This window comes from Aegilops tauschii, chromosome 6 (assembly GCF_002575655.3).
Source record: "Aegilops tauschii subsp. strangulata cultivar AL8/78 chromosome 6, Aet v6.0, whole genome shotgun sequence".
NCBI lineage: Eukaryota > Viridiplantae > Streptophyta > Magnoliopsida > Poales > Poaceae > Aegilops > Aegilops tauschii.
In genome coordinates this window covers 331,685,811-331,698,671 of record NC_053040.3, presented here as the reverse complement: position 1 = coordinate 331,698,671, position 12,861 = coordinate 331,685,811, and positions in this window count along the sequence as shown.

Genomic DNA, 12,861 nt, shown 5'->3' with positions numbered 1-12,861 from the left:
GTCTATCTTAGCATTAACAGTATTCAAGAAAGGTCTACCAAATATAATGGGACAAAAGTTATCTTGTGGGGAACCAAGAACAAGAAAATCAGTAGGATATTTTATCTTCCCGCACAAGACTTCAACATCTCTAACAATCCCAACTGGTGATATAGTATCTCTATTGGCAAGCTCAATAGTAACATCAATATCTTTTATCTCAACAAGTGCAATATCATTCATAATTTCTTTATATAAGGTATAAGGAATTGCACTCACACTAGCACCAACATCACATAAGCCATGATAACAATGATCTCCTATTTTAACAGATAGCACGGGCATGCCCACAACAGGTCTATGTTTATCTTTAGTATCAGGTTTAGCAATTCTAGCGGCTTCATCACAGAGATAAATAACATGCCAATCAATATTATTAACCAAGAGATCTTTAACCATAGCAACACTAGGTTCAACTTTAATTTGCTCAGAGGGTTTGGGTGTTCTAATATTACTTTTGTTGACCACAGTTGAAGCTTTAGCATGATCCTTTATTCCAACAGGGAATGGTGGTTTCTCAATATACGCAGTAGGTGTTGGGTAACGTAGCAATAATTCAAAATTTTACTACGTGTCACCAAGATCAATCTAGGAGATGCTAGCAACGAGAGAGAGGGAGTGCATCTTCATACCCTTGAAGATCGCTAAGCGGAAGCGTTACAAGAACGCGGTTGATGGAGTCGTACACGCGGCGATTCAAATCGCGGAAGATCCGATCTAGCGCCGAACGGACGGCGCCTCCGCGTTCAACACACGTACAGCCCGGGGACGTCTTCTCCTTCTTGATCCAGCAAGAGGAGAGGAGAAGTTGAGGGAGAACTCCAGCAGCACGACGGCATGGTGGCAATGGAGCTCGTGGTTCTCCGGCAGGGCTTCGCCAAGCACTACGGAGGAGGAGGAGATGTATGAGGAGGAAGGGGTTGCGCCAAGGGAAGGGTGTGGCTGCCCTCCCACCCCCTCACTATATATAGGGGAAGGGGAGAGGGGGCCGGCCCCTCTAGATGGATCTAGAGGAGGAGGCGGCGGCCAGGGGAAACCCTAGATGGGTTTGGGCGCCCCCACCCCCGAGGAAACTTGCCCCCCAAGCCGGGAGGGGTGGCTGCCCTAGGGGTGGCGCCCCCACCTCTCCTGGTTACGTGAGAGGGGTTGGGAGGGGCGCACAGCCCCTTAGTGGGCTGGTTTGCCCCTTCCCCTTGGCCCATAAGGCCCCCCAATGCTTGCCGGGGCCTCCGAAACCCCTTTCGGACATGCTGGCCATAGCTTGTTACCCCCGGAACAATTCCGGACTCCAATACCCTTCGACCAATATACCGATCTTCACCTCTGGACCATTCCGGAGCTCCTCGTCATGTCCGGGATCTCATCCGGGACTCCGAACAACCTTCGGTAACCACATACTATTTCCCACAACAACTCTAGCGTCACCGAACCTTAAGTGTGTAGACCCTACGGGTTCGGAAACCATGCAGACCTGACCGAGACACCTCTCCGGCCAATAACCAATAGCGGGATCTGGATACCCATATTGGCTCCCACATGTTCCACGATGATCTCATCGGATGAACCACGATGTCGGGGATTCAATCAATCCCGTATACAATTCCCTTTGTCTATCGGTATGTTGCTGTCCGAGATTCGATCGTCGGTATCCCAATACCTCGTTCAATCTCGTTACCGGCAAGTCTCTTTACTCGTTCCGTAACGCATGATCCCGTGGCTAACTCATTAGTCACATTGAGCTCATTATGATGATGCATTACCGAGTGGGCCCAGAGATACCTCTCCGTCATACGGAGTGACAAATCCCAGTCTCGATTCGTGCCAACCCAACAGACACTTTCGGAGATACCTTTGATGCACCTTTATAGCCACCCAGTTACGTTGTGACGTTTGGTACACCCAAAGCATTCCTACAGTATCCGGGAGTTGCACAATCTCATGGTCTAAGGAAACGATACTTGACATTAGAAAAGCTCTTAGCAAACGAACTACACGATCTTGTGCTATGCTTAGGATTGGGTCTTGTCCATCACATCATTCTCCTAGTGATGTGATCCCGTTATCAATGACATCCAATGTCCATGGTCAGGAAACCATAACCATCTATTGATCAACGAGCTAGTCAACTAGAGGCTTACTAGGGACATGTTGTGGTCTATGTATTCACACATGTATTACGGTTTCCAGTTAATACAATTATAGCATGAACAATAGAAAATTATCATGAACAAGGAAATACAATAATAACCATTTTATTATTGCCTCTAGGGCATATTTCTAACAGTCTCCCACTTGCACTAGAGTCAATAATCTAGTTCACATCACTATGTGATTGTAATGAATCCAACACCCATGGGGTTTGTTCATATCTCGCTTGTGAGAGAGGGTTTTAGTCAACGGGTCTGAACCTTCCAGATCCGTGTGTGCTTTACAAATCTCTATGTCATCTTGTAGATGCAGCTACCACGCGCTACTTGGAGCTATTCCAAATAACTGCTCTACTATATGAATCTAGTTTACTACTCAGAGTCATCTGGATTAGTGTCAAAGTTTGCATCGACGTAACCCTTTACGACGAACTCTTTTACCACCTCCATAATCGAGAAAATTCCTTAGTCCACTAGTTACTAAGGATAAGTTCGACCGCTGTCATGTGATCCATTCCTGGATCACTCTTGTACCCCTTGACTAATTCATGGCAAGGCACACTTCAGGTGCGGTACACAGCATAGCATACTGTAGAGCCTACGTCTAAAGCATAGGGGACGACCTTCGTCCTTTCTATCTCTTCTGCCGTGGTCAGGTCTTGAGTCTTACTCAATACTCACACCTCGTAACACAGCCAAGAACTCCTTCTTTGCTGATCTATTTTGAACTCCTTCAAAATCTTGTCACGGTATGTATTCATTTGAAAGTACTATTAAGCGTTTTCGATCTATCCTTATAGATCTTGATGCTCAATGTTCAAGTAGCTTAATCCAGGTTTTCCATTGAAAAAACACTTTTCAAATAACCTTGTATGCTTTCCAGAAATTCTACATCATTTCTGATCAACAATATGTTAACAACATATACTCATCAAAAATTCTATAGTGCTCCCACTCACTTCTTTGGAATTACAAGTTTCTCATAAACTTTGTATAAACCCAAAATCTTTGATCATCTCATCAAAGCGTACATTCCAACTCCGAGATGCTTACTCCAGTCCTTAGAAGGATTGCTGGAGCTTTGCATACTTGTTATCATCTTTCAGGATTGACAAAACCTTCTGGTTGTATCACATACAACCTTTCCTCAAGAAAATCGTCGAGGAAACAATGGTTTTTGACATCCTATCTGCAAGATTTCATAAATAATGCAGTAACTGCTAATATAATTCCAACAGACTCTTAGCATCGCTACGAGTGAGAAAATCTCATCGTAGTCAACTCCTTGAACCTGTCGGAAAACATCTTAACGACAAGTCGAGCTTTCTTAATGGTGACACTTACCATCATTGTCCGTCTTCCTTTTAAAAACCATCTGCACCCAACAGCCTTACGACCATCAAGTAGTTCTTCCAAAGTCTATACTTTGTTTTTATATATGGATCCTCTCTCGGATTTTACGGCCTCGAGCCATTCGTCGGAATCTGGGCCCACCATCGCTTCTCCATAGCTCGTAGGTTCATTGTTGTCTAGCAACATGACTTCCAAGACAGGATTACGTACCACTCTAAAGTAGTACGCATCCTTGTCGACCTATGAGGTTTGGTAGTGACTTGAGCCGAAGTTTCATGATCACTATCATAAGCTTCCACTTCAATTGGTGTAGGTGCCACAGGAACAACTTCCTGTGCCCTGCTACACACTAGTTGAAGTGATGGTTCAATAACCTCATCAAGTCTCCACCATCCTCCCACTCAATTCTTTCGAGAGAAACTTTTCCTCGAGAAAGGGCCTGTTTCTAGAAACAATCACTTTGCTTCCGGATCTGAAATAGGAGGTATACCCAACTGTTTTGGGTATTCTATGAAGATGCATTTATCCGCTTTGGGTTCGAGCTTATCAGCCTGAAACTTTTTCACATAAGCGTCGCAGCCCCAAACTTTTAAGAAACGACAGCTTAGGTTTCTCTAAACCATAGTTCATATGGTGTCGTCTCAACGGAATTGCGTGGTGCCCTATTTAAAGTGAATGCGGTTGTCTCTAATGCCTAACCCATAAACGATAGTGGTAATTCGATAAGAGACATCATGGTATGCACCATATCCAATAGGGTGCAGTTATGATGTTCGGACACACCATCACACTATGGTGCTCCAGGCGGTATTAGTTGTGAAACAATTTCCACAATGTCTTAATTGTGTGCCAAACTCGTAACTCAGATATCTCTATGATCATATCATAGACATCTTATCCTCTTGTCACGACGATCTTCAACTTCACTCTGAAACTACTTGAACCTTTCAATAATTCAGACTTGTGTTTCATCAAGTAAATATTCTTAGCATCTACTCAAATCATCTGTGAAGTAAGAACATAACGATATCCACTGCGTGCCTCAGCACTCACTGGACTGCACACATCAAATGTATTACTTCCAACAAGTTGCTCTCTTGTTTCATCTCACTGAAAACGAGGCCTTTCAGTCATCTTGTCCATGTGTTATGATTTGCATGTCTCAAGTGATTCAAAATCAAGCGAGTCCAAACGATCCATCTGTATGGAGTTTCTTCATGCATATCTACCAATAGACATGGTTCGCATGTCTCAATCTTTTAAAAAACGAGTGAGTCCAAAGATCCATCAACCTGGAGCTTCTTCATGCGTTTTATACCAATATGACTCAAATGGCAGTGCCACAAGTATGTGGTACTATCATCACTATTTTATATCTTTTGGCATGAACATGTGTATCACTACGGTCGAGATTCAATAAACCATTCATTTTAGGTGCAAGACCATTGAAGGTATTATTCAAATAAACAGAGTAACCATTATTCTCCTTAAATGAATAACCGTATTGTGATAAACATAATCCAATCATGTCTATGCTCAACGCAAACACCAAATAACAATTATTTAGGTTTAATACCAATCCCGATGGTAGAGGGAGCATGCGATGCTTGATCACATCAACCTTGGAAACACTTCCAACACATATCGTCATCTCACCTTTAGCTAGTCTCAGTTTATTCCGTAGCCTTTTATTTCGAGTTACCAACACTTAGCAACCGAACCGGTATCTAATACCCTGGTGCTACTAGGAGTACTAGTAAAGTACACATTAATATAATGTATATCCAATATACTTCTGTCGACCTTGCCTGCCTTCTCATCTACCAAGTATCTAGGGTAGTTCTACTTCAGTGACCGTTCCCCTCATTACAGAAGCACTTAGTCTTGGGTTTGGGTTCAACCTTGGGTTTCTTCACCAGAGCAGCAACTGATTTGCCGTTTCATGAAGTATCCCTTCTTTCCCTTGCCCTTCTTGAAACTAGTGGTTTTACTAACCATCAACAATTGATGCTCCTACTTGATTTCTACTTTCGCGGTGTCAAACATCGCGAGTTGCTCAAGGATCATCATGTCTATCCCTGATATGTTATAGTTCATCACGAAGCTCTAATAGCTTGGTGGCAGTGACTATGGAGAACCATCACTATCTCATCTGGAAGATTAACTCCCACTCGATTCAAGCGATTATAGCACTCAGACAATCTGAGCACATGCTCAACGATTGAGCTTTTCTCCCTTAGTTTGCAGGCTTAAGAAACTTGTCAGAGGTCTCATACCTCTTGACGTGGGCACTAGTCTGAAATCCCAATTTCAGTCTTTGGAACATCTCATATGTTCTGCGATGTTTCAAAAACGTCTTTGGCACCTCAATTCTAAACCGTTAGCATTACGCACAGAACTATCACGTAGTCATCAAAACGTGTATGTCAGATGTTCGCAACATCCACAGACGACGCTCGAGGTTCACACACCGAGCGGTGCATTAAGGACATAAGCCTTCTGCGCAGCAATGAGGATAATCCTCAGTTTACGGACCCAGTCCGCATAATTTCTACTATCAACTTTCAACTAAATTTTCTCTAGGAACATATCTTAAACAGTAGAACCAAAGCGTAAGCTATGACATAATTTGCAAAGACCTTTTGACTATGTTCATGATAATTAAGTTCATCTGATTATTTAATGAACTCCCAATTAGATAGACATCCCTCTAGTCATCTAAGTGATACATGATCCGAGTCAACTAGGCCGTGTCCGATCATCACGTGAGACGGACTAGTTATCATCGGTGAACATCTTCATGTTGATCGTATCTACTATACGACTCATGTTCGACCTTTCGGTCTCTTGTGTTCCGAGGCCATGTCTGTACATGCTAGGCTCGTCAAGTCAACCTAAGTGTTTCGCATGTGTAAATCTGGCTTACACCCATTGTATGCGAATGTTAGAATCTATCACACCCGGTCATCACGTGGTGCTTCGAAACAACGAACCTTCGCAACGGTGCACAGTTAGGGGGAACACATCTCTTGAAATTTTAGTGAGGGATCATCTTATTTATGCTACCGTCATTCTAAGCAAATAAGATGTAAACATGACAAACATCACATGCAAATCATAAAGTGACATGATATGGCCAATATCATCTTGCGCCTTTGATCTCCATCTTCGAGGCGCGGCATGATCACCTTCGTCACCGGCATGACACCATGATCTCCATCATCGTGTCTTCATGAAGTTGTCTCGCCAACTATTACTTCTACTACTATGGCTAACGGTTAGCAATAAAGTAAAGTAATTACATGGCGTTTTTCATTGACACGCAGGTCATACAATAAATTAAGACAACTCCTATGGCTCCTGCCGGTTGTCATACTCATCGACATGCAAGTCGTGATTCCTTTTACAAGAACATGATCAGTCTCATACATCACATATATATAATTCATCACATCCTTTTGGCCATATCACATCACATAGCATACCCTGCAAAAACAAGTAACGGCAAGCAAATTGAACAAATCATCGCCCACAACTACTTTGTGTTCTACTCGTGCATAGAATCTACGCATAAACCTAGCTCATGATGCCACTGTTGGGTAACGTAGCAATAATTCAAAAATTTCCTACGTGTCACCAAGATCAATCTAGGAGATGCTAGCAACGAGAGAGAGGGAGTGCATCTTCATACCCTTGAAGATCGCTAAGTGGAAGCGTTACAAGAACGCGGTTGATGGAGTCGTACACACGGCGATTCAAATCGCGGAAGATCTGATCTAGCGCCGAACGGACGGCGCCTCCGCGTTCAACACACGTACAGCCCGAGGACGTCTCCTCCTTATTGATCCAGCAAGGGGAGAGGAGAAGTTGAGGGAGAACTCCAGCAGCACGACGGCATGGTGGCAATGGAGCTCGTGGTTCTCCGGCAGGGCTTCGCGAAGCACTACGGAGGAGGAGGAGATGTATGAGGAGGAAGGGGTTGCGCCAAGGGAAGGGTGTGGCTGCCCTCCCACCCCCTCACTATATATAGGGGGAAGGGGAGAGGGGGCCGGCCCCTCTAGATGGATCTAGAGGAGGAGGCGGGCGGCCAGGGGAAACCCTAGATGGGTTTGGGCGCCCCCACCCCCTAGGAAACTTGCCCCCCAAGCCGGGAGGGGCGGCTGCCCTAGGGGTGGCGCCCCCACCTCTCCTGGTTACGTGAGAGGGGTTGGGAGGGGCGCACAGCCCCTTAGTGGGCTGGTTTGCCCCTTCCCCTTGGCCCATAAGGCCCCCCAATGCTTGCCGGGGCCTCCGAAACCCCTTTCGGACATGCTGGCCATAGCCTGGTACCCCGGAACAATTCCAGACTCCAATACCCTTCGTCCAATATACCGATCTTCACCTCCGGACCATTCCGGAGCTCCTCGTCATGTCCGGGATCTCATCCGGGACTCCGAACAACCTTCGGTAACCACATACTATTTCCCATAACAACTCTAGCGTCACCGAACCTTAAGTGTGTTGACCCTACGGGTTCGGGAACCATGCAGACATGACCGAGACACCTCTCTGGCCAATAACCAATAGCGGGATCTGGATACCCATATTGGCTCCCACATGTTCCACGATGATCTCATCGGATGAACCACGATGTCGGGGATTCAATCAATCCCGTATACAATTCCCTTTGTCTATCGGTATGTTACTGTCCGAGATTCGATCATCGGTATCCCAATACCTCGTTCAATCTCGTTACCGGCAAGTCTCTTTACTTGTTCTGTAACGCATGATCCCGTGGCTAACTCATTAGTCACATTGAGCTCATTATGATGATGCATTACCGAGTGGGCCCAGAGATACCTCTCCGTCATACGGAGTGACAAATCCCAGTCTCGATTCGTGCCAACCCAACACACTTTTGGAGATACCTGTAGTGCACCTTTATAGCCACCCAGTTACGTTGTGACGTTTGGTACACCCAAAGCATTCCTACAGTATCCGGGAGTTGCACAATCTCATGGTCTAAGGAAACGATACTTGACATTAGAAAAGCTCTTAGCAAACGAACTACGCGATCTTGTGCTATGCTTAGGATTGGGTCTTGTCCATCACATCATTCTCCTAATGATGTGATCCCGTTATCAATGACATCCAATGTCCATGGTCAGGAAACCATAACCATCTATTGATCAACGAGCTAGTCAACTTGAGGCTTACTAGGGACATGTTGTGGTCTATGTATTCACACATGTATTACGGTTTCCAGTTAATACAATTATAGCATGAACAATAGACAATTATCATGAACAAGGAAATACAATAATAACCATTTTATTATTGCCTCTAGGGCATATTTCCAACAGTAGGAACAATAGGATCACATTGTAAGTAATAGTTTCTTCTTCAACTTTAATAGGTTCTACTACTTTAACTTCAATGGGAGGATTATATTTAAACCACTTCTCCTTACGGAGATCAACATGAGTAGCAAAAGATTCACAGAAAGAAGCTACTATCTCGGAGTCAAGTCCATATTTGGTGCTAAAATCACGAAAAGCATCGGTATCCATAAAAGATTTAACACAATCAAACTTAAGGTTTATACCCGACTCTTTACCTTCGTCGAGTTCCCAATCTTCAGAGTTGCGTTTAATTCTTTCCAATAAATCCAATTTGAATTCAATATCCTTCTTCATATAGGAACCAGTATAAGAAGTTTCGAGCATGGATCGATCATTATGATAAAGTCGAGCATAAATTTTTTGAATAATAATTTCTCTTGAGAGCTCATGATTGGGGCATGAATATAACATTGACTTAAGCCTCCCCCAAGCTTGATCGATACTTTCTCCTTCACGACGCCAAAAATTATATATATAATTCGAATCACGATGAACGAGATGCATAGGATAAAACTTCTGATGAAATTCCAATTTCAATCGGTTGTAGTTCCATGATCCAATATCATCCAATAGCCTATACCATGTCAATACCTTTCCCTTCAAAGATAAAGGGAAGACCTTCTTCTTGACAACATCCTCGGGCATACCTGCAAGCTTAAATAATCCACAAACTTCATCCACATAGATTAGGTGCATATCAGGATGTAATGTTCCATCTCCTGCATAGGAATTAGCTAGCAGTTTCTCTATCATACCCGAAGGAATTTCATAATAAATATTTTCAGTAGGTGCAGTAGGTCGAGGAGTGATATGTCTCCAACATATCTATAATTTTTTATTGTTCCATGCTATTATATTATCTGTTTTGGATGTTTAATGGGCTTTATTAAGCACTTTTATATTATTTTTGGGACTAATCTACTAACCGAAGGCCCAGTGCAAATTGCTGTTTTTTTGCCTATTTCAGTGTTTCACAGAAAAGGAATATCAAACGGAGTCCAAACGGAATGAAACCTTCGGGAGAGTTATTTTTGGAACAAACGTGATCCAGAGGACTTGGAGTGGACGTCAAGAAAAAACCGAGGAGGCCACGAGGCAGGGAGGCGTGCCTGCCCCCCTGGGCGCGCCCCCACCCTCGTGGGCCCCTTGCAGCTCCACCACCTACTTCTTCCCCCTATATATGCGCATATACCCCGAAAACATCCAGGAGCACCACGAAACCCTATTTCCACCGCCGCAACCTTCTGTACCCGTGAGATCCCATCTTGGGGCCTTTTCCGGCGCTCCGTCGGAGGGGGAATCGATCACGGAGGGCTTCTACATCAACACCATAGCCTCTCCGATGATGTGTGAGTAGTTTACCACAGACCTTCGAGTCTATAGTTATTAGCTAGATGGCTTCTTCTCTCTCTTTGGATCGCAATACAAAGTTCTCCTCGATCTTCTTGGAGATCTATTTGATGTAATTCTTTTGCGGTGTGTTTGTCGAGATCCGATGAATTATGGGTTTATGATCAAGATTATTTATGAACAATATTTGAATCTCCTCTGAATTCTTTTATGTATGATTGGTTATCTTTGCAAGTCTCTTCGAATTATTAGTTTGTTTGGCCGACTAGATTGATCTTTCTTGCAATGGGAGAAGTGCTTAGCTTTGGGTTCAATCTTGTGGTGTCCTTTCCCAGTGACAGTAGGGGCAGCAAGGCACGTATTGTATTGTTGCCATCGAGGATAAAAAGATGGGGTATATATCGTATTGCTTGAGTTTATCCCTCTACATCATGTCATCTTGCCTAATGCATTACTCTGTTCTTATGAACTTAATACTTTAGATGCATGCTGGATAGCGGTCGATGTGTGGAGTAATAGTAGTAGATGCAGAATCGTTTCGGTCTACTTGTCGCGGACGTGATGCATATATACATGATCATGCCTAGATATTCTCATAATTATGCACTTTTCTATCAATTGCTCGACAGTAATTTGTTCACCCACCGTAATACTTATGCTATCTTGAGAGAAGCCACTAGTGAAACCTATGGCCCCCGGGTCTATTTTCCATCATATAAGTTTCCAATCTATTTTTACTTTGCATTCTTTACTTTCAGTCTATATCATAAAATACCAAAAATATTTACCTTATTATCTCTATCAGATCTCACTTTTGCAAGTGGCCGTGAAGGGATTGACAACCCCTTTATCACGTTGGTTGCAAGGTTCTTATTTGTTTGTGTAGGTATAAGGCGACTTGTGTGTAACCTCCTACTGGATTGATACCTTGGTTCTCAAAAACTGAGGGAAATACTTACGCTACTTTGCTGCATCACCCTTTCCTCTTCAAGGGAAAAACCAACGCAAGCTCAAGAGGTAGGAAGGAGCAACTCTTTGCTCTTCTAGTCGAGGTGAAGATACCCCGAACAAGCCCCTCAAAGAATTATTTTCCATAGTAACAAGTGACAGTAAATTTCAGCACACTATATAAATGATTCCTTACCAAAGGCGCTTCACTCCCCGGCAACGGTGCCAGAAAAGAGTCTTGATGACCCACAAGTATAGGGGATCTATCTTAGTCCTTTTGATAAGTAAGAGTGTCGAACCCAACGAGGAGCAGAAGGAAATGATAAGCGGTTTTCAGCAAGGTATTCTCTACAAGCACTAAAATTATCGGTAACAGACAGTGTTGTGATAAAGATAAATCGTAACGGGTAACAAGTAAATAAAGTAACTAAGGTGCAGCAAGGTGGCCCAATCCTTTTTGTAGCAAAGGACAAGCCTGGACGAACTCTTATATAAAGCAAAGCGCTCCCGAGGACACATGAGAATTGTTGTCAAGTTAGTTTTCATCATGCTCATATGATTCGCGTTCGTTACTTTGATAATTTGATATGTAGGTGGACCGGTGCTTGGGTGCTGCCCTTTCTTGGACAAGCCTCCCACTTATGATTAACCCCTCTCGCAAGCATCCGCAACTACGAAAGAAGAATTAAGGTAAACCTAACCATAGCATGAAACATATGGATCCAAATCAGCCCCTTACGAAGCAACGCATAAACTAGGGTTTAACCTTCTGTCACTCCAGCAACCCATCATCTACTTATTACTTTGCAATGCCTTCCTCTAGGCCCAAATAATGGTGAAGTGTCATGTAGTCGACGTTCACATAACACCACTAGAGGAAAGACAACATACATCTCATCAAAATATCGAACGAATACCAAATTCACATGATTACTTATAACAAGACTTCTCTCATGTCCACAGGAACAAAAGTAACTACTCACAAAGCATATTCATAATCATAATCAGAGGAGTATTAATTATCATTAAGGATCTAAACATATGATCTTCCACCGAATAAACCAACTAGCATCAACTACAAGGAGTAATCAACACTACTACAACCCACAGGTACCAATCTGAGGTTTTGGGACCAAGATCGAATACAAGAGATGAACTAGGGTTTGAGAGGAGATGGTGCTGGTGAAGATGTTGATGGAGATTGACCCCCCCCCCCCCTCGATGATAGGATCGTTGGTGATGACGATGGCGATGATTTCCCCCTCCCGGAGGGATGTTTTCCCGGCAGAACAGCTCCGCCGGAGCCCTAGATTGGTTCTGCCCAGGTTCCGCCTCGAGACGGCGGCGCTTCTTCCCGAAAGCTTCCTTCTAATTTTTTCAGGTCAAAACACAACATATAGCCAAAGATGGGCACCAGAGGCCTGTCAGGGGCCCATAAGGACGGGGGCGCGCCCAGGGGGGTAAGGCGCGCCCTCCACCCTTGTGGCCGGCTGGTGGCCCCCCTCTGGTTCTTTCTTCGCCCAATATTTTTTATATATTCCAAAAACCTGCTCCGTGAAGTTTCAGGACTTTTGGAGTTGTGCAGAATAGGTCTCTAATATTTGCTCCTTTTCCAGTCCAGAATTCCAGCTGCCGGCATTCTC